The sequence below is a fragment of the Pinus tabuliformis genome, chromosome 9, assembly GCF_031772625.1.
Source record: "Pinus tabuliformis cultivar Carrire ecotype Pingquan chromosome 9, CPIR1, whole genome shotgun sequence".
Lineage (NCBI taxonomy): Eukaryota > Viridiplantae > Streptophyta > Pinopsida > Pinales > Pinaceae > Pinus > Pinus tabuliformis.
The window spans coordinates 479,830,960-479,854,308 of record NC_142307.1 but is presented as its reverse complement, the minus strand read 5'-3'; the positions used below and the strand labels follow the sequence as shown (position 1 = coordinate 479,854,308).

General features: G+C 40.0%; 1 protein-coding gene across 5 annotated transcripts in view; it reads left to right on the top strand.

The window, feature by feature from the left end:
* LOC149149301 (transmembrane protein-like protein) overlaps window positions 1–23,349 on the top strand; it is a 483,547-nt gene that overhangs the window by 46,028 nt on the left and 414,170 nt on the right. The gene's annotated exons all lie outside the window — the stretch shown is intronic.

Genomic DNA, 23,349 nt, shown 5'->3' with positions numbered 1-23,349 from the left:
GATGGCTATATGCATCTCTCACTGGGTTTTCTGCAGAAGGTGAACCACTCATCATGCTCATATGCCATAGGAAAAGGTGAACCACTCATCCTATGCATATATCATCAACTACAAGGGAAGGCGAACCACTCACCCTATTCTCTCATATATTATCATGGTGTATCAGAGGGGAAGGTGAACCACTCACCTTGTACACAACGTACCTATAGGGGAAGGTGAACCACTCACCCTATGATTGCACATATCTCCAAGAAGTACCCTAGGGCCCCAGGAGCTCTCAGAGCTCAATGTTCAACTAGACCTTCCTAGTTGTTGATTTTTGGTAGCATCAGATGTGCTCTAGCCATGAAAATTGGTGGAGAGGCTAAGGCACATGAGATCTCCAAGACCTAGAAATCGTTTAGGGAAATTCCACCCGGATGAAGAGATATTAAAATAATTAATATTTTTAATGGGGTTCTTAAGTATAAACTTAGGAAAATTAAAATATTAATGTGTATTAATATAATATGGGTGAGAAAGTTCTAAATAACGAAGATCAAGCCAAATCTAATCTTAGTCGTTGATTAGGGACTTAATCTCGGTCGTTGAATCGTCAACAGGAAAAGTATAAGAGGAGGCTTGAGGGTCAGTTGGAGATACACCAAGGTGATCAGTGAGTTTGATTTTCTGGGGCGAGGTTTGCTGAGGAAATTGAACAAGTGATCTGTTGCAGCAAGGGGCAGTTCGGCAGGAGGTCGAGAATACATAGCAGAGAGGCAGAGAAAGTGTCGGAGAGATAGCGCAAAGGCAGCCTAGGCTGTTGCAGAGGTAGCCAGAGCTGACGCAGAGGCTTAGAGGGCTAGCGCAGAGGACGCATGAGGTCGAGAAGCTGACGTAGAGCTGATGCAGACAAATGCAGAGGCTAGCAGAGATGATGCTAGGCTGAAGGAGCTGCGCTGTGGTGTTTCTGTGGGGTAGACTGATAGCTGAGAGGCAGACATAGAGGTAGAGGGTGACATAGTTCTGGAAGTTAACTTGGAGCAGCTTTCACTGTCCATCTAAGGAACAATTCAGGTCACTGTGGGGCCAATCATACGGTTGTTGAATTAGCCGGAGTATTTGTCTCCGGAGGAAGGTACTTCTGCCAAGGAAAATCTTGAAGGGTGAGCCATTTCTGGCACCCTAGTTGTATTTAGAAATCCGCATAATAATAAAAACCCTCATATCTGCTGCACCGGTTTTCCCACATTGGGTTTTCCCGGGGATGATTGTCCAAAAATAACGATGTCTCTTGTGTTGTCTCAATTTATTTCAGTTGTTGATCTGTATATTTGTGAATGCTGCTATTGTGTTTATTTCGGTGTTTATATTACGTAAATAACTTGTTAATGTAAAAACAAGTAGGAGATAATAAACCAGAAATAGTAGTAGGGATTTCTGATGTGTTAGATTCAGAAATTTTCACATGGTATCAGAGCGATTGCAGATCAAGGAGGACTGAAGACACCAATAGGAGAAATCTGGAGATTTGCAACAGTGAAGCAGCTGTGCCGAGAGATAGCGTTGTTCCAGAGCTGAAGAGGTAAGAGGAGTGACGCAGTGCTAAGAGGGTGACGCAGAGGCTCACGTAGAGCCTGCATTAGCATTCTAAGCTAGGAGGAGAGCCAACGCAGAGGCAGAGGAGGGATAGATCAGGCCTACACAATGCCCAGTCATCTTTCTCAGTCAGGAAGGATTGATGCCGAGACCAGGAGGAGTTGATCCAGCTCTCACTGTGATTGCACAGAGCTAGAAGGGCTCAGATTCTTCAGTTGCTGGGGCTAAGGGAGTTGTTCAGATTGTGATTTGAGGAGCTGGTGGGACGCTGCTTTTGTCTGAGCAGAACAATGTCTAAGGATACAAAACCAAGGTAGAGGGAAGCACTACCTCGACGGATTTCTAGCCAAGAAATCTAGATCCGAGTTGCAACAACAAAGGGGGATTGGAGTGAAGAAATTTCAAGCCCCACTCCAGTTATTAGTTTTCCTTATCACTCCATGCATTTAGTTCAAATCAAAGCATGATAAAAATTCTAAAATCTGGAAATGATAATATTTTTCTGAAAACACAAATTTAGAGATTTCACAACTGCTGAAATTGCAGAAATAAAACACAGCAAAATTATGACAGCGACACACAGAAAATAACACAGTGATTTTTGGTCAATGTGACCCTGGAAAAACCCCCTACAACTCTTGGGGAAAACCAGTTTGAGAGCTCTTATTTATTTCTGAAAATGATTTTACAGAGAAACTGAAATACACAGTAAAAATTCCAGCAACCACAAATTACAACTTATCTCGATTTCTGTGCTTGAACTCCACCTCGAAAATCATGCCAATCAGCAAACAACCAAAACAGAAATTTTTACAGCAATAAAACAACATTAAATGTTGTACTGTCAGCCTCGAAAAATGTGCCTAGAACTTGTTGTCCCTCTTCCTCGATTTCTGTGCCTTTCTCTTGCTATACGGTTTTCCTTGGGATGCGTGCCAATAAATGCTGCTGCCCAGATTTGTTGAAATGTCTTCTTGCTGCTCTCCTTCACTTCCTCACTGCTCCGAAATTTTCTCCTTGCTCTCTCTTCTCTCTCTCAAATGCTAATGAAAGAATGAATTGATCTTTTCCTCTTCTCTTCTCCTTTTATTCTCTAAATAACCTTTTGGGTTACCCTAAGATCTAATGGCTGAGATTCATTTAAATCTAGGGATGAGAATAAATGTGCATTTAATTCTCACTTTCTATTTTTTTAACTCACCCACTTAAATAAATACCCATTTAGCCTTTTATTTCCATAGTCACTTTTTCACTTTCTAATTCTTCATTCACTTTAATAAAGTCACTTTTAAATTAGAATGTAACTTTACCACTTATAAAGTCACTTTTAAGTTAAATTGACTTTACCACTTATAAAGTCACTTTAGGAGAAAAGTAAAAAATAAATTTGGACACTTTTCCCTAGGCCAAAGATCAAAGCCTTAGGGAACCACTTGTCCTTTGGTACCCAAATTTTAACACTCCCTTTTACCGAGGAAAGTGTTCCTCACCACTCCCATCTTGTCTCTGAAGTATACATGCTTGCCCCGTGTTAAGGCTTAGGTGAAAATGTCCGCTACTTGCTCATTTGTGGAAATGTACTCAAGCTTGACAGCTCCCTTTTGGACATAGTCTCTAATGAAGTGATACTTGATCTCAATATGCTTTGACCTGTCATGAAAAATTGGATTCTCCGTGAGTTTTATGCAACTCTGATTATCATAGTAAATTACTAAAGGTCTCAATGCCTGACCAAATAGACCAAACAACATCTTGCGAAGCCATATGGCCTCACAACTAGCCAAACTAGTAGCCATATACTCTGCCTCAGCTGAGCTCAATGCAACTAACTGTTGTTTCCGGCTGATCCACGACACAATTGCCGAACCCAACCCAAAACAACACCTGGAAGTACTCTTCCTATCTGAAGCACAACCTGCCCAATCTGAATCTGTGTACCTTGCCAGTCTCACTCCATCACCCTGTCTATAATCCAGACCAAAATCCATTGTCCCCTGCAAGTAACGAAGAATGTGTTTTGCAGCCACCCAGTGCACTCTCCTGGGCTCACACATGAACTGACTCATAGTGTTAACTGCAAAACATATATCTGGTTGAGTGTTGACCAAATACATCAAACAACCAATCAACTGTCTGTATAGAGTAGGATCCACCAACTCGGAATCAGAAGCGTGAAGCTTCTTCCAGTTAGTGATCATAGGTGTAGACATGGGTTTGCAGTCCTCCATGTGAAATCTGCTAAGAATATCCACAATGTACTTCCCTTGTCCCAGGAAGAAATGCCCCTCCTCCTGCCACACCTCCAATCCCAGAAAATAATGCATCAAGCCGATATCCTTCATCTCAAACTCTGAAGCAAGATCTCTCTTGCAGCCCAAAATCCACTGTCCCCTGCAAGTAACGAAGAATGTGTTTTGCAATCACCCATTGCACTCTCCTGGGCTTACACATGAACTGACTCATAGTGTTAACTGCAAAACATATATCTGGTCGAGTGTTGACCAAATACATCAAACAACCAATCAATTGTCTGTATAGAGTAGGATCCACCAACTCGGAATCAGAAGCGTGAAGCTTCTTCTAGTTAGTGATCATAGGTGTAGACATGGGTTTGCAGTCCTCCATGTGAAATCTGCTAAGAATATCCACAATGTACTTCCCTTGTCCCAGGAAGAAATGCCCCTCCTCCTACCACACCTCCAATCCCAGAAAATAATGCATCAATCCGATATCCTTCATCTCAAACTCTGAAGCAAGATCTCTCTTGCAGCCCTCAATGAGTCTCTTTGCATCAGTGATGATTAAGTCATCAACATACAACACCAGAATGAGAGGCTCCTCACCCACCACAATGAAGTATAGGTTCGGATCAGCCTCACTCTTTGTGAAACCCAACTGCTACAAGTATGTATCAATCCTCGAGTACCAAACTCTAGGAGCTTGCTTTAGGCCATAGAGTGCATTTTTCAATCTGCATACATGGGACTCCTTCCCATGCACCTCAAAGCCCTGTAGTTGCTCAATATAAACCTCCTCCTGAATGAAGCCATTGAGGAATGCGACCTTCACATCCATTTGGTGTACCTTCCAACCTATCTCTGCTGCAATCGATATAATGGAGTGAATAGATGTATACCAAGCTATGGGAGCGAAGGTCTCCTCATAGTCAACTCCCTCTACCTGTGAGAACCCTCTCGCCACAAATCGAGCCTTGAACTTCTCGATGCTGCCATCTGCAGCATGCTTTATCTTGTAGAGCCATCTAGAAGTAACAACTGATTTACCTTCAGGCCTCGGCACTACCTCCCAAACATCGTTCTTCATAATAGAAGAATACTCCTCCATCATGGCCTCTCTCCAGACCTGCTGGTTGGCTGCCTCCTCATAACTAGAAGGCTCGGAGTCAACAATGCTTGTTACCAATGCCATGTAACTACAAAACCGCTCAGGTGGTTTACTCTCTCTAACCTGTCTCTTTGGCCCAGCAACTGATGTGGCCTCGCGCAAGGTATCTTGAAGCCACTTGGGCTTCCTTTTCCCTGAGCATACTTCTCCCACCGAAGTGAAAGAATCCTCATCATCATCAGAAGACTGAACTCCTGAAGGCTTGTCAATTGACCTCATGCCTGAACCTGTGCCTGTAGATGTTGAAGTCTCGTGCGAACTGTCCATTAGTGGACTACCTTGTGAACTGCTCTGCGGACTGCCCTGCATGCTGCCTGAAGAACCACCCACCTGACTCTGAGAGCCACTGCTCACAAATGGACCTGACACTGTAATCGACGTACCTACTGATCCTTGACCACTGGATCCCTGTGACTGACTCAGCTGCTCCTGAGGGTCTGGTGACTCTGGATACTCTAACTCCCGTGACCTCTTGAAAGCTCTCTTCTCCTCGAACTTCACATCCGGCTTGACAACCACTTTCCTCTGCGTAGGAATATAAATCAGATAAGCTTTCGAGGTCTCGCTATAACCCACAAAGATGCCCTTGTCTGCAGTGGGCTCTAGCTTGGTCCTGTTCTCCTTGGGGACATAGGAATATGTAAAGTACCCAAAGATACGAAAGTGCCCAACATCAGGCTTCTTCCCAAAAAAAGCCTCCTCCGGAGTCACATTCCCCAAGGCACGATGTGGACTCCTGTTCTACAAGTACACAGCAGTGTTGCAGGCCTCTGACCACAAAAATAAAGGTAACCACTGATCATGAAGCATGGCTTTGGCAGCTCCTGCAATGGATCTGTTCTTCCTCTCTGCAACCCCATTCTGCTGGGGGTAGTATGGAACTGTGAACTCCCTCCTAATGCCTGCCTCAGCACAAAAATCAACAAACTCACCAAGGGTATACTCCTCTCCATTCTCCGACCTGAGGACCTTGATCTTCCTACCTGTCTGGGTCTCCACAAGAGCTTTGAACTCTTGAAACCGCTTGAAGACCTCACTCTTGGTCTTCAAGAAATAAATCCATGTCTTCCTGGAGTGGTCATCAATGCATAAAACATAGTACTCATAGCCAATCAATGATACATGAGACATCTGACCACTCACATCGGTATGTATCAAGTCAAGGATCCTGGTTGCTCTGCTGTCACTGCTGGGAAAAGGGGATTTGGCAAACTTCCCCATAGCACATCCTCTGCATACATCAAGGTGATCAGAACTTAAATCTGGCACACCAGTGGTGATCTCCCACAATGTACTCAAGGCCCCATGATGCATGTGTCCCATCCTGTGGTGCCAAATCTTACACAACTCTGAACTGCTAGATCTGCTGTCGGTCCTGTCTCGGGTGCTGCTACTCAATGCCATGAGGGGCTGGAATGAGAACTTGTACACCTTGGCATGGCGCACACCAATCTCTCTAGCTGAAGAAGCTAGAGTTCCCCTAAGATATATAAGCACCTGCCCTCTTCTGAACAACACATCATACCTTCCATCCTCAAGTGCTAAGACGAATATCAGATTCTTCTTCATTCCAGGCACATATAGAACATCTGACACTTTCAAGGGAGGTTTGGGTCCCCTATCAAATGTCAATGTCCCCACACCGACTGCTCTAACAATGCTGTCATCACCAAGTACTACCTCCATATCAGTATCACCCTCTGAAAGCTCTGAGAAGTACTCTTTGACTCCTGTCATGTGGCGGGAAGCGCCACTGTCAACATACCAAATGCTAGAAGATGCTCTGCTAGTAGCGGGGAATGCACACTCCCTCTGAACCTGTATGGCAGGTGATCCTGCACTAGTGGCCTCACAAGCTATGAACCCAAACTCCCGATCAAATCTCTCTGAGAAGCTCTCTATCTCTGCAGAAGCTGCCATGGGTTTGTCTTTCCCTTTCTTGTTTTTCTTCTTCGGACACACAACAGCATAGTGTCCCAACTTTTGACAATTCCAACATTTGACTTTGGAATAGTCCTTCTCCTTGTTCTGCTGCTTGCCCTTACCTTTGCTTTTGCCTCCACTGTTGGAAGCTTGCTTCTTTGCTCTACCCTTCTTGCCTCTTGCTAACAATGCCACATGGTCATCCTCCTCCACCTGTTTGGCTACCCTAAGATGGTTCTTTCTGATCTCATTCTAAATGCAATCATCCCACAACCTCTCCCAATCGGGAAGGTTTTCCCATGCAACAATGCCATCCACAAAATTCTCCCAAGTCTTGGGAAGACCATTCAAAGCAATTCTCACCAACTCAGTGGGTGCAATGATCTCACATACGGCTGCCAACTCATCTCTCACTGTAGTGATCTTTGTGAGGTATGTTGTAGCATTGTCAGTCTTAGCCATTTTAATGGCTTTCAGTTTCTCCTTTAGGACCATTTTTCTGTTTTCATTTGAGCTCTAGTAAAGACTGGTCAAGGCTGTCCACATCTCATGTGCATAAGTCTTTTCTTTCACATGAGGAATGACATGGTCTTTGATTCCTTCCAGAATCAATCTTTTTGCCTTAGCATTCTTTTTGTTAAACTCTGCCAACTGTACAGGGTCAGTAGGTACTGCTACTGGGTTCTGTGTGGTATTTACCATAATGCCCCAGAGTTCTGCTTCCTCAAAGATGCTCTGGATTCTCTCCTTCCATGCACTGTAGTTGTTCTGCCCATCCAACCTGTCTTCAACTCTCAAACCCAAAGACATGTTTCACTGTCCTATCAAACTGAAATTTTCAAATTTGTGGTAAAGGTTTTTGTTTTTTGTGTAAAAATCAACTTGCTGTAATTTTCACTTTGCTGTCCCAAACTGCTCTTTTCAGCGAACCAAGCTCTGATACCATGAAGAAATTTCAACCCCCACTCCGGTTATCAGTTTTCCTTATCACTCCATGCATTTAGTTTAAATCCAAGCATGAGAAATATTGTAAAATCTGGAAATGATAATATTTTTCTGAAAACACAAATTTAGAGATTTTACAACTGTGGAAATTGCAGAAATAAAACACAGCAAAATTATGACAGCCACAGAAAATAACACAGTGATTTTTGGTCAATGTGACTCTGGAAAAACCCCCTACAACTCTTAGGGAAAACCAGTTTGAGAGCTCTTCTTTATTTCTGAAAATGCTTTTATAGAGAAATTGAAATACACAGTAAAAATTCCAGCAACCACAAATTACAACTTATCTCGATTTCCGTGCTTGAACTCCACCTTGAAAATCGTGTCAATCAACAAACAACCAAAACAGAAATCTTTATAGCAATAAAACAACATTAAATGCTGTACGGCCAGCCTTGAAAAATGTGCCGAAAACTTGCTGTCCCTCTTCCTCGATTTCTGTGCCTTTCTCCCGCTGTACGGTTTTTCCTTGGGATGCGTGCCAATAAATGCTGCTGCCCAGATTTGCTGAAATGTCTTCTTGCTGCTCTCCTTCACTTCCTCATTGCTCAAAAATTTTCTCCCAAATGCTCATGAAAGAATGAATTGATCTTTTCCTCTTCTCTTCTCCTTTTATTCTCTAAATGACCTTTTGGGTTATCCTAAGATCTAATTGCTGAGATTCATTTACATCTAGGGATGAAAATAAATGTGCATTTAATTCTCACTTTCTATTTTTTTTAACTCACCTACTAAATAAAGACCCACTTATCCTTTTATTTCCATAGTCACTTTTTCACTTTTTAATTCTTCATTCACTTTAATAAAGTCACCTTTAAATTAGAATATAACTTTACCACTTATAAAGTCACTTTAAATTAGAATGTAACTTTACCACTTATAAAGTCACTTTTAAATTAAATTGACTTTACCACTTATAAAATCACTTTTAAATTAAATTGACTTTACCACTTATAAAGCCACTTTAGGAGAAAAGTAAAAAATAAATTTGGACACTTTTCCCTAGGCCAAAGATCAAAGCCTTAGGGAACCACTTGTACTCTGGTACCCAAATTTTAATATGGACAAGAGTGATTCAACAGTTGGCCAATTTCTAGGAAGGAAGACGAGACTTAGAGGGAGTCTAGAAGAGGAACAAAGATGGTAGTAAACGGATTGAGGGATTATGACAGATTGGACGGGGCTTCCAATTTTGTCATCTGGAAGGCCAGGATCTTGGCAATCCTGGATAAGCATCGCATCAAGGAGTATGCCTTGAAAACCGTAGCTGTCCCAGTTGACCCGAATGCTAATGAGAAGTATGAGGAGGTCGAGGCGAAGGAAAAATGCATGATCCTAGACGGGGTCAAAGATCATGTCATACCACATATTGCTGAGAAGAACACATCAAGGGAGATGTGGGATGCTCCGATCACATTATACCAAGGCTCTTTCGTGCAGTGGAAGATTCTATTAGAGAATCAACTGAGGTCATATTAGATGCAGAAGGGAGAGGAGATAGATCACTTCCTCCTTAGGTTGCAAGGAATTCGCGACTAGCTTACTTCCGTGAGGTCTACACCGGATCCAGAGTTTATGGTTAGGACTGCTTTGAATGTAGTTTTCGAGGACTGGGAGACGTTTGTCCAAAGCATTTTGGGCAGAGCAACTTTCCCCAGTTGGGAAGAGATGTGGGCAGCTCTACGACAGGAGGAGATCAGAGGGCTGACCAAGGTGGGGATTAGTGGTAAGCGAGTTCGAGTCAAGAAAGAGGAGGAGGAGGATGCGGCTCTAGCATTTGCAGGAAAACAAGGTAAGAGGAAGAAGAAGGACATCTCCAAGGTCAAGTGCTTCAATTATGGGGAGATGGGACATTATTCATCTCAGTGCCCCAAGAAGAAAGGCAAGGGAGAAGCTTCCGATTCAAAGGTAGCTCCAGCTAAGGTAGAGAAGGATGTCGAGACTGATGACGATTGTGCCATGGGTGCTCATGCGCCTCTAGAGAAGAGGTGGGGAGACATCGAGTTGTAGTCAAGAGGACTACATGCTAGGGGAAGGATCCTTGAAGTGCCCAAACTCTTGGATCACATCCGGCTACGGGAGCCCTTAACGACAGTAGTATGATGACAGGTGTTGGGCGGAGCAAAGTGTGGTGGAGCGACTAGGCAAGGCTAGAGTGCAGAAGTCTATAGCAGCGCAACAGAGGTTGCAGCAGTGCGAGAGGCACAAAGGTCACAATGGCAACAGAGGGAGCACATGATAGCGGCAGAGGTAGCTTCAGCGTCACGAGGCTTCCAGACTGACCAAGATGTCAGTATTTGGGTGAAGTCAGTTACTTACTTTTCGATAACTAAGTTGCAGTGCAACAGTTAGTAGTGGTAGTGCTATGGGCAACATGATGTAGCATGTTGAGAGGGATCTGCAATACAGATGTAGCAGTGGTAGTGGCAGTGTCATGGGCAACAGTACAGGAAGCAGCAGTGCTGTGGGTGTGGGGCAGTAGGCCAAGAATCAACACAGGTACTGATGCGGAAGATCAATGTGATGTTTCTATGGTGAAGCATTACTAGAGCACATTTCTCGCTAAGAGGGAGTGTTGATTTTTGGTAGCATCGGATGTGCTCTGTTGACCTCTACTGGTCAACTACCCATGCAGTGCACCCCGTTTTTCTTGACAGAAAGGAGCAGCATCTGATCAGCATGTCCGTGCCATCCTGCCATCATCAGCAAATTGATCATTTTGATTGTAAACCTAGTCTGCATGTATGAATTGTAAATAATCTAAGCAGATCAGAGTCATGTATGTAAAATTGCCTAGGTGGACCTAACTTTCTATGGTAATCTACGTCCCGGAAGGTTTTTCGTCTCACCGATCCATGGATCGGCAGAGTTTTCCTTCAAACCTGACCCCAAAGCCGGGATGCATTTTGTCATTAGAACTTTAGGAGAATCCTAGTGTGTTAATCTGCTAGATTATAGTTGTGTCGCAGAACTGGGTGATCGATGAGGGTCTGTGTTAAGTGGGCTTGTCCCCTTGAGATGTAAGTTGTAAAAGTCATGATGTAATGTGTCTTGAGGGTCGAAAAATGTTTTAAATCCCCTCGTGAGTCCTAAGTCCTAGGTCCTAGGGGATGTTTCCGAAGGCTTAGTTCGGTGATCCATTTTAAAATGAATTAAAAAATTAAAAAATGAATAAAAATAATAAAATAATAAAATAAATAAAAATTAAAAAATGAAATAAATAAAAAATAATAAAAAATTAAAAAATAAAGCAAAAACCCTAACTAATAAAATAATAATATTTTAAGTGAATAAATCGACGGATGAGATCAAGAGATGTCTTGATCCTCATCAACGGTCGAGATCATTTCTACATGGATCACTCGAACTAGCCGTTGGGATCATTACCTTTAAATAGGGTGCTAGGGGTCATTTCAGATCAATTGGATCTGTGAGTCAGATACTGAAGAAGCTCTCTTGTAAATCTGTTTCTGGTTAATAAAGAAGACTTTGGGGTCCATATCTTGCTGGTGTTACTCTCTTGAAATGCTGTGAGATTGTTTCATTTTCTGCATATGTTATTTTCAGCCGTTAATAATAGCTTTTCGTAGAGTATTGTGAGCACAGGTATCTTGTTCACTTGCTGGGGTTTGGGTGCTGTTAGGGTTTCTGAAGTAATGACAGGTATCTCCATTACTTCCTTAGATCTAACAACATTTTTGCCCTTTTTATTGACAGTTGTTTTGAGCTGTGCAGAAAACATCATTGAAGGAAATTTTGTGGGCGTTCGGGGAAGTTCTCGGCTGAACCAGCCAACTCCCGCAAGCATTTTTTGCTGAGCCCAGTTGGATTTGATCCTGGGTCTATCATTCGGTTTATTTATCTGATTTGCATGAGATATTTTCTGAAGTTTCTCACAGTGAAAACCTCAAATTTTTATTCTTAAAATATTTTCTGTGCTTACTGCTAAATCTGGCTGTTAAGGGGCCAAATTTGTAAATTAATCAGCTGTCTTAGGGTTTCAAATTTTTCTGATCTAGGGTTTTCAAAATTCTGCTTTTCACAATTTTTTTTATTAGGGTTTCAAATTCTTGTTTTATACAGTTTTTATTAGGGCTTAGGTTTTTTTTTTAGGTTAGCTTCTGGCATACTCCATCTTAAGTTCTCTTTCTCTTGCAGGTTACAGACAAGATCTGGAAGGAAAATTAAGTTTTGCAGAGAAGCCACGTTCTCTTGGGATATATATCAGTGTTGTTAAAATCGCGATAAAATCGCGATTTTATCGGAAAATCGCGATTTTTTCATCTTGCCGATCAAATCGCGATTTTTATACGAAAAAATCGCCTACTTTTTTTTTTGCCGATTTTTACTGAAAAAATCGCGCTTTTTTCAAAAAATAGCGATTTTTTCGAAAAAAGCGCGATTTTTAACGAAAAAATCGTGGGGGCTCAGGACAGCATAGTTTTATAACTTTTTTTGGGTTTTTTCATGCAATGTTTTTTGAAAGAAACAAATAATTTTTGAGTGGGGTAGCTTAATGATCAAGTCTAGGCCCTAGTATGGATATGCTATTCATGGTAATGTTAAATTCTTAAAGTAAAAGTGACATTCTCCTTAATCTTCATTTTCATCCTTTTACTTAAATTCTTAACATTACCATGAAATGACTCAGGATGTTTGAGAGTGGTTCCAGCCTCATTGGATTTCATATGGAGAAAGTAGAATTTTAGATTTCATTTAAAATCCAGCAGACTTATCAGTTTTTCAGGATTTCAGGATTGGGAGATTGTAATGTTTCCAGGTGACACCACCTGCCCGGGCTACCCCTGCCACCAGTAGAGGACGTGGTCTACCTCCTATAGCTCCTACTTCTAGTTCTTCAACGTCTAGATCACATCAGACTCCACTGCCATTTCCACCTGCACGGGCACCAGCATCTACATCTAGAGGGAAAGGGAAAGCTGTGGCATTTTCTCGCAAGAGGGGCAGAGGAAATCAATAGGATTAGACTTTCATTTTATTGTATATGACATTATGACATGATGAGATACATTATCATATTTTTTGTTGATATTTTGAGGCTGAGTTGGGACTTACTATTCAGGACATGATTCAATGTTATGTGTGATTTTAGCGCTAGAAATGATATTAAACATCTTATATATTAGTTTTTTTATCATATTTATGTGTCAATGTATTTATTTTATGTTGTAGATGGTTTAGATATTAAAAAAATTGAAAAAAAATGAATATTTTTGTGCCAAACGATTTTTTCCCGCTTTTTTCCGATTTTTTCCCGATTTTAACGATTTTTTCCGCTTTTTTCCCGGCGCCGATTAAATCCCGATCGCGATGTGTGCAACACTGATATATATTGATCATTGCATTGCAAATACAATATTCTGCCTTCACAAAACAGAGAGTATCGGAGAGCCAAATTTCATGTGTATACATTGTATTTTCATATGAGCAATCGGGATTGGCCCGCAGGCCTCTCGAGCATCTCTACCGTCACCTGAGCATATGGTAGGTTTCAGAGGCATTACGTTGGACGCCAACTAAAAAATATATACCCACGCTTTTTTTTAGGCTGCACGCTTTGAACAGTGGTGGACATACGGTGAAAATCATCAGTTTGCCTCTACATAAGTATCCCTGAACGAGATCCCTTGACGCCATCGAGTTCGCGTGAGCTGTAAACGATCTTCCCTTTTGCCCTTTTCCGATCAGCATAATAATTTCTGTGGAGACTCCAGTTTCATCAGTAAAAAGAAAATCGCACGCGTGGGTGACATATTTGCCTCCATCGGCATTCAAAACCAGCAAAAAGCTTGAAATCTTTACAGCTATCGGTCGAAGGTTATAGTTCATCACCGCAGGAAGAATCAATTCATCGCCGCAGAGCATCTCTGCCACCGCCTTCTGCTAACAAGACGTCCAGTTCGAGATACTGAAGGCTGCATTCTCGCAAGCAGTGGCACAAGCTTTCTCCAGTTGAAACGTTCAGGTAAATTCCAGAGCGATTCACATTTCTGTTCAATTTTCCTTCACGCATTCAGCTCCTCCGCCATTAGCGTTTCCTGGTCGAGGGTTTGTGGTTATGCTGCCATACGATTTTCTTTTTTTCTTTTCTCTGTTCTGCGCGGTTTAGGTAGCAAAGTCGATTTTTTTATATATATGCGTTTCACGCTCATTTTAGGGTTTAATTTGTTTAGATGCAAATCGTTCTTAGATTAATACCCACCCAGCGTAGACTTAGTTTATTTTTTAATTTTTGTAATATAAGTTTTAACGTAGGTAAGTTTTATCTTTAATTTTTAGTTTTGTATAGTTTTTATTTCATGTGTTAGTTTTTAATGTCTTAGATATAGTTAGTCCTTTAGCGTAGTTTTGAATTTAGAATTTTGTTAATTTTTAATTAGAATTTAATTTATTTCTTAGGATGGTTGTTTTAGGTTTATGAATGTATATATTTGCATAGTTTAATTCATAGATTTTAAGTTTAGATTAATTTTAGTTTAAAGTCTTTAAGTTTCGTTTTATTTAGATTTTAAAATAGCTTTAAAGTTTTGTCATAAAAAAAATCAAAAAAGAAAATGTTTTTTGTTAGATATTTTTTAATTTTTAGGTTAGTTTAGATATAAAAATATTTATTTAGGTTTTGTTTTATTTTTTATATAGTTTAGTTTTAATATAATTCAGTTTTTTTTTTTTTTTTTTTTTTTTTTAAATTTTAATTTTTTTAGATTTTTAATCTTCATTTTTTATAATATTGAAAAATAAAAAATTAAAAAAAAAAGGATTTAAAAAAAAAAAAAAAAATTTCGAAAAAAAATATAAAAGCTTTGTGGAAATTTTTTTCCGTCAGATCCAGTTATTTTCGGGAATTGCCATATCTTTCATGCTGAGATCTAAAATTTTTAAGTCGAGATGCGAATATGATATCTGGTTAATGGTTTATGATTCGTGGTGGTTTAAAGCATTCATCTTTCAAAATTCTCAATTGCTGGATATCGTTTTGGTCATTTTAAGAGCATTGTGATTTGGCTGATGATAGATGATTGCCGTTCATGGTTCACGTTTTTATATCATCTAACAAGTAATCGTTTTAATAACAATCTCTTAAGGCACTGGTCTGCTAAATTAATCAAGTCCATCGAGTGCTTTTTATATCGTATCTCGTGTCTCCCAACCAACTGCTCGACAGTTGGCCTCATCATCTCACAGGGACTACCCCCCTTAGCCGCGGGAGACAGGCTTAAACGGAGGGATCGGGGATCAGAGTGACAGCCCCCGGTCTGAGCGTTGTCGTGTCAATCCGCGCGACAACATTTTTTGGCGCCGTTGCCGGGGAAATTGTTTTCTCGGCATTTCATCGACATTTATCTTCTCATCTCTCATCTCTCAGTTGAGCTGGCAAATTCAATATTATTGACATCTTTTCGTCCCATATCAGCAGCATCTCTTGGATTTGTTTCTTGTTTGGGTGGCGACTCCACTTTTTCATTTTTCCCAGACAAGAAGCTTTCCTCATATTTGCTTGTGGTTACCTTTTGGATCCTAGAATCAGATTCATTGTTCAAGTGGCGACTCCACTGTTTTCATCTCTTGATTTTCTTGAGCAGGTATCTAGTTCTATCATCCTTTTAATCCCTTATCATTTATCATGGATTATTCATTTAAGCCATGTCGTTTTACTGAACGTCTCCATGATTTTCCGGAAGATGCCATTCCTAAGTTACCTATTTTCTCGGATGGTGATCCAATCGCTGTTAGAAGGCATATAGTCTTGTTTACTCGCATCATGACCATATACTGTAGATCCCCTCAGTTTAATCATGAAGATATCAAAATGCGTCTATTTGTCCTTTCTTTAAAAGATGATGCTTTGAATTGGTTTAACAATTTTCCAAAGGAATCTTTCACTTCTTTAGAAGACATTGTCGATGCTTTTAAAAATAGATATGGTTATCCAAACAGCTTGCCTTCTGCCTCTAAAATTGTGCAACAGAATGAAGGTAATTTCATAAGAGGTCTAGTTGAAAGATCCCAAGATGATTCATCATGTCAGAATGTGTCATCCACGGGAAATATTGCAGATCAAGTTCATGATAGTGAAAAATCAGGGACAAATGACAATGAAAAAGAAGAGCAAAAGCAAATTATACGAGACCTAATGATGCTGGTGAGAAATATGGAAATCAATCAAACTAATTATGTCAATGATGTGAAAGCTTTATGCACCCATCTGGAAAAACGTAACAGGGAGATTGAGGTCACGCAAAGTCACCATGCTAAAGAAATTGAGGCCATAAAAACTAATTATGAAACAAAAATTAGAATCATGCAAAGCAGGTTGTCAGTCTTAGAGGAAAATATGGTGACCATGAAAGCTGATCATGATAAGGAAATTGACTCTATGCAAAACAAGTTATTAATTATGGATGAGGAAATGACTATCATGACGTTCAATCATAATAATCAAGTGGCTGACATGCAAGCGAATCATAAAGAAGAAATAAATTTTATGCAGCATTGCTTGATGGACATAAAGGAAAAGAATGTTAAAGTAATAAAAGACATGCAAGAACACCATGCCAGACAAATCAGTGCTACAAAGGTTGAACACTCTAGTCAGATGGATGCCATTAAAATACAAGTTCAAAGGTTTCAGCAACTGGCAGAGGATAAGAGAAAGCAGCAAACATCAACAGATCAGGAGTCTTCTCATTTGCTGCAACAAGATTCATCTTATTATTGGGAGGTTGTTGATTCGATTGAAAGATGGTTGATTGAGGGTGATCCAGACAGACTTAAGATTGATAAAGATCAGATGCAAGATGAAGAAAGACATAGCACGCATATCTTACATACTTCATCTGATAGCTTTGAAACAAAAAGTACCAGATCATCAGTAATTCAACCAGCTAGAAAGAAAAAGCGCAAGAGAAAGAAGATAAGACGAAGATTTGACTCATCAGACGGCCGCGAGCAGCTTGATTTTCGGATAGGAAAGAGTCCTACCATATGCAAAATTGGACATGGCACATCCGACAAGCAGCCGACAGATTTGCCTGAAAGCAGGCAAATGCTCAGTATGCACTATATTGAACACATCTGATGCCGTAGGGCATCCTTTGTATCGTATTTCTAACCCTACTTCTTGTTTTTTCCGCATTTTCATGTCTGCTTTAGATAGTTAATAAATGAAGAGCTTTTATCTTTATTGTGCTTAATGTATATGATGATTTTTTTGGATGGACGCTACTTATTTTTGTGTTGTATGGATGCAGATTCTGGATTCTCACATTCCTGCAAGCAGCAACGTGTCCCCAAGTAGAGCCAGATGTTGACCTCTACTGGTCAACTACCCATGCAGTGCACCCCGTTTTTCTTGACAGAAAGGAGCAGCACCTGATCAGCATGTCCGTGCCATCCTGCCATCATCAGCAAATTGATCATTTTGATTGTAAACCTAGTCTGCATGTATGAATTGTAAATAATCTAAGCAGATAAGAGTCATGTATGTAAAATTGCCTAGGTGGACCTAACTTTCTATGGTAATCTACGTCCCGGAAGGTTTTTCGTCTCACCGATCCATGGATCGGCAGAGTTTTCCTTCAAACCTGACCCCAAAGCCGGGATGCATTTTGTCATTAGAACTTTAGGAGAATCCTAGTGTGTTAATCTGCTAGATTATAGTTGTGTCGCAGAACTGGGTGATCGATGAGGGTCTGTGTTAAGTGGGCTTGTCCCCTTGAGATGTAAGTTGTAAAAGTCATGATGTAATGTGTCTTGAGGGTCGAAAAATGTTTTAAATCCCCTCGTGAGTCCTAAGTCCTAGGTCCTAGGTGATGTTTCCGAAGGCTTAGTTCGGTGATCCATTTTAAAATGAATTAAAAAATTAAAAAATGAATAAAAATAATAAAATAATAAAATAAATAAAAATTAAAAAATGAAATAAATAAAAAATAATAAAAAATTAAAAAATAAAGCAAAAACCCTAACTAATAAAATAATAATATTTTAAGTGAATAAATCGACGGATGAGATCAAGAGATGTCTTGATCCTCATCAACGGTCGAGATCATTTCTACATGGATCACTCGAACTAGCCGTTGGGATCATTACCTTTAAATAGGGTGCTAGGGGTCATTTCAGATCAATTGGATCTGTGAGTCAGATACTGAAGAAGCTCTCTTGTAAATCTGTTTCTGGTTAATAAAGAAGACTTTGGGGTCCATATCTTGCTGGTGTTACTCTCTTGAAATGCTGTGAGATTGTTTCATTTTCTGCATATGTTATTTTCAGCCGTTAATAATAGCTTTTCGTAGAGTATTGTGAGCACAGGCATCTTGTTCACTTGCTGGGGTTTGGGTGCTGTTAGGGTTTCTGAAGTAATGGCAGGTATCTCCATTACTTCCTGAGATCTAACAGCATTTTTGCCCTTTTTATTGACAGTTGTTTTGAGCTGTGCAGAAAACATCATTGAAGGAAATTTTGTGGGCGTTCGGGGAAGTTCTCGGCTGAACCAGCCAACTCCCGCAAGCATTTTTTGCTGAGCCCAGTTGGATTTGATTCTGGGTCTATCATTCGGTTTATTTATCTGATTTGCATGAGATATTTTCTGAAGTTTCTCACAGTGAAAACCTCAAATTTTTATTCTTAAAATATTTTCTGTGTTTACTGCTAACTCTGGCTGTTAAGGGGCCAAATTTGTAAATTAATCAGCTGTCTTAGGGTTTCAAATTTTTCTGATCTAGGGTTTTCAAAATTCTGCTTTTCACAATTTTTTTTTATTAGGGTTTCAAATTCTTGTTTTGTACAGTTTTTATTAGGGCTTAGGTTTTTTTTTTAGGTTAGCTTCTGGCATACTCCATCTTAAGTTCTCTTTCTCTTGCAGGTTACAGACAAGATCTGGAAGGAAAATTAAGTTTTGCAGAGAAGCCACGTTCTCTTGGGATATATATTGATCATTGCATTGCAAATACAATATTTTGCCTTCACAAAACAGCGAGTATCGGAGAGCCAAATTTCATGTGTATACATTGTATTTTCATATGAGCAATCGGGATTGGCCCGCAGGCCTCTCGAGCATCTCTGCCGTCACCTGAGCATATGGTAGGTTTCAGAGGCATTACGCTGGACGCCAACTAAAAAATATATACCCACGCTTTTTTTTAGGCTGCACGCTTTGAACAGTGGTGGACATACGGTGAAAATCATCAGTTTGCCTCTACATAAGTATCCCTGAACGAGATCCCTTGACGCCATCGAGTTCGCGTGAGCTGTAAACGATCTTCCCTTTTGCCCTTTTCCGATCAGCATAATAATTTCTGTGGAGACTCCAGTTTCATCAGTAAAAAGAAAATCGCATGCGTGGGTGACATATTTGCCTCCATCGGCATTCAAAACCAACAAAAAGCTTGAAATCTTTACAGCTATCGGTCGAAGGTTATAGTTCATCACCGCAGGAAGAATCAATTCATCGCCGCAGAGCATCTCTGCCACCGCCTTCTGCTAACAAGACGTCCAGTTCGAGATACTGAAGGCTGCATTCTCGCAAGCAGTGGCACAAGCTTTCTCCAGTTGAAACGTTCAGGTAAATTCCAGAGCGATTCGCATTTCTGTTCAATTTTCCTTCACGCATTCAGCTCCTCCGCCATTAGCGTTTCCTGGTCGAGGGTTTGTGGTTATGCTGCCATACGATTTTCATTTTTTCTTTTCTCTGTTCTGCGCGGTTTAGGTAGCAAAGTCGATTTTTTTATATATATGCGTTTCACGCTCATTTTAGGGTTTAATTTGTTTAGATGCAAATCGTTCTTAGATTAATACCCACCCAGCGTAGACTTAGTTTATTTTTTAATTTTTGTAATATAAGTTTTAACGTAGGTAAGTTTTATCTTTAATTTTTAGTTTTGTATAGTTTTTATTTCATGTGTTAGTTTTTAATGTCTTAGATATAGTTAGTCCTTTAGCGTAGTTTTGAATTTAGAATTTTGTTAATTTTTAATTAGAATTTAATTTATTTCTTAGGATGGTTGTTTTAGGTTTATGAATGTATATATTTGCATAGTTTAATTCATAGATTTTAAGTTTAGATTAATTTTAGTTTAAATTCTTTAAGTTTCGTTTTATTTAGATTTTAAAATAGCTTTAAAGTTTTGTCATAAAAAAAATCAAAAAAGAAAATGTTTTTTGTTAGATATTTTTTAATTTTTAGGTTAGTTTAGATATAAAAATATTTATTTAGGTTTTGTTTTATTTTTTATATAGTTTAGTTTTAATATAATTTAGTTTTTTTTTTTTTTTTTTTTTTTTTTTTTTTTTTTTTTTTTTTTTTTTGTAAATTTTAATTTTTTTAGATTTTTAATCTTCATTTTTTATAATATTGAAAAAAAAAAAGGATTTAAAAAAAAAAAAAAATTTGAAAAAAAATATAAAAGCTTTGTGGAAAATTTTTTCCGTCAGATCCAGTTATTTTCGGGAATTGCCATATCTTTCATGCTGAGATCTAAAATTTTTAAGTCGAGATGCGAATATGATATCTGGTTAATGGTTTATGATTCGTGGTGGTTTAAAGCATTCATCTTTCAAAATTCTCAATTGCTGGATATCATTTTGGTCATTTTAAGAGCATTGTGATTTGGCTGATGATAGATGATTGCTGTTCATGGTTCACGTTTTTATATCATCTAACAAGTAATCGTTTTAATAACAATCTCTTAAGGCACTGGTCTGCTAAATTAATCAAGTCCATCGAGTGCTTTTTATATCGTATCTCGTGTCTCCCAACCAACTGGTCGACAGTTGGCCTCATCATCTCACAGGGACTAGCCCCCTTAGCCGCGGGAGACAGGCTTAAACGGAGGGATCAGGGATCAGAGTGACAGCCCCCGGTCTGAGCGTTGTCGTGTCAATCCGCGCGACAACATGCTCTAGCCATGAAAATTGGTGGAGAGGCTAAGGCACATGAGATCTCCAAGACCCATAAATCGTTTGGGGAAATTCCACCTGGATGAAGAGATATTAAAATAATTAATATTTTTAATGGGGTTCCTAAGTTTAAACTTGGGAAAATAAAATATTAATATGTATTAATATAATATGGGTGAGAAAGTTCTAAATAACGAGGATCAAGCCAGATCTAATCTTAGCCGTTGATTAGGGACTTAATCTCGACCGTTGAATCGTCAACAAAAAAAGAATAAGAGGAGGCTTGAGGGTCAGTTGGAGATACACCAAGTTGATCAGTCAGTTCGATTTTCTGGAGTGAGGTTTGCTGAGGAAATCGAACAAGTGCTCTGTTGCAGCGAGGGGCAGTTCGGGCAGGAGGCCAAGAATACATAGCAGAGAGGCAGAGAAAACGCTGGAGAGATAGCGTAGAGGTAGCCTGAGCTGACGCAGAGGTTTAGAGGGCCAGCGTAGAGGACGCAGAAGGCCGAGAAGCTAATGCAGAGGTTAGCAGAGTTGGCGTTGGGCTGAAGGAGCTGCGCTATGGTGTTTTTGTGGGGCAGATTGAGAGCTGAGAGGCATATGCAGAGCCGTAGAGGGTGATGCAGTACTTGGAGGGCGACGAAGTTCCAGAAGTTAGCTTGGAGCAGCTTTCACTGTCCAGCTAAGGAACAGTCGAGGTCACTATGGGGCCAATCTTCCAGTTGCTGAATTAGCCGGAATATCTGTTTTCGAAGTAAGGTACTTCTGCCATGGAAAATATCTAAAGGGTGAGCCATTTCTGGCACCCTAGTTGTATTCAAAAATCTGCATAATAATAAAAACCCTCATACTTGCTGCACCGGTTTTCCTGCATTGGGTTTTTCCGGTTGTTGATTTGGGGTAGCATCGGATGTGCTCTAGCCACGAAATTTGGTGGAGAGGTTGGGGCACATGAGATCTTCAATACTTAGAAAGGGTTTGGGCAGATTCTAAACAGATAAGGAGATATTAAAATAATTAATATTTTTAATGGAGTTCCTAAGTCTAAACTTAGGGAAAATAAAATATTAATGTGTATTAATATGAATCTGTGTTAGAATGGTACAAAAGACATGGATCAAGCCAGATCTAATCTTAGCCGTTGATTAGGCACTTAATCTCGGTCGTTGAGATGTCAACAAAAAAAGTATAAGAGGAGGCTTGAGAGGCACTTGGAGAACATACTGAGGGAGACCAGCGAGTTCAATTTCTGGAGTGGGGTTTGCTGAGAAATTGAACCAGTGGTCTGGAGAGCAGTCAAGAGGCAGCAAGTACGGAACCGAGTGACGGGAGATCAGCGCAGAAGAGGCAGACGCAGAGCGAGAGGAAGACACGCAGAGGCAGCAGAGACTGCGCAGAGCCAAAAGGGCCTGTGTCATCCACGCAGAGGTTGCAGGAGTGACGTAGAAGCCCAGAGAGGCTGCGCAGAGCCTCAGTAGGCTGACGCAGAGGGTTTCAGGCTGTAGTAGAGGTCAGTAAGGCCTACGCTGGGTTTAGGAAAGTGCTGGAAGTTTGTCTATTTGTGGGTAAGCCGGTTTGGCACCTTGTTGTACAAGAAAATTGTTGAATAATAAAATCCTCCCTTGCTGCATCGGTTTTCCCACATTGGGTTTTTCCCGGGACATTAGTCCAAAATAACTGTGTCAATGTGTGCATTTTTTTTTTTCTGTATTACGATGTGATATCTGCAACAATATTTATTTTAGTGTTTGTTGAAGTAATTTCATGAATAACTTATGATGAAATAAGTAGGAAAAGTAAATCAGTTGCTGCAGTGATAGAATATAGAATTTTGACACCGGTGACGATTGTCCAAAAATAACGGTGTCCCTTGTGTTGTCTCAGTTTATTTCAGTTGTTGATCTGTATATTTGTGAAGGCTGCTATTGTGTTTATTTCGGTGTTTATATTATTTAAAAAACTTCTTAATGTAAAAACAAGTAGGAGATAGTAAACGAGAAATAGCAGTAGAGATTTCTGATGTGTTAGATTCAGAAATTTTCACACTAGTAGGGTCTATCGACGACTCCCAGCCTGTCTCTAAAGAAAGATAATCTTGGCCTTACCAAGAGGCTACATAAGGATGACAGTAATCTGCTCATCCAACCAACATCGATGGAGCTTGGTAGCTCTCCAATGTACCATATCAAAATAAAGCAGTACCCAATACTTGGAGTTCTGGAACTTGGATTCTCTGGAAAATGAATCCCACTCAAGAATATTGCAATATACAACGGTGGTTATTAGCACGTGCTCAAATGGCTCACTGAAGAGCTTCCTCAACCAACTAGCTTCAGAATAAGCCATACTTGATGTATGTGATGTTAGGAAGCGGGGTCGCGTAACCAAAATCAGGGTTTTCGATGTAATGCCACTCCTAAAGCTAGTTGCCAATAGAGGAGATCCCACAGGACTAGGATACAAGGCTAACCAACAAGTTGGACGAGGGGAAAAGAGTACAGACCAAGCCCATTCTTTCTGCTG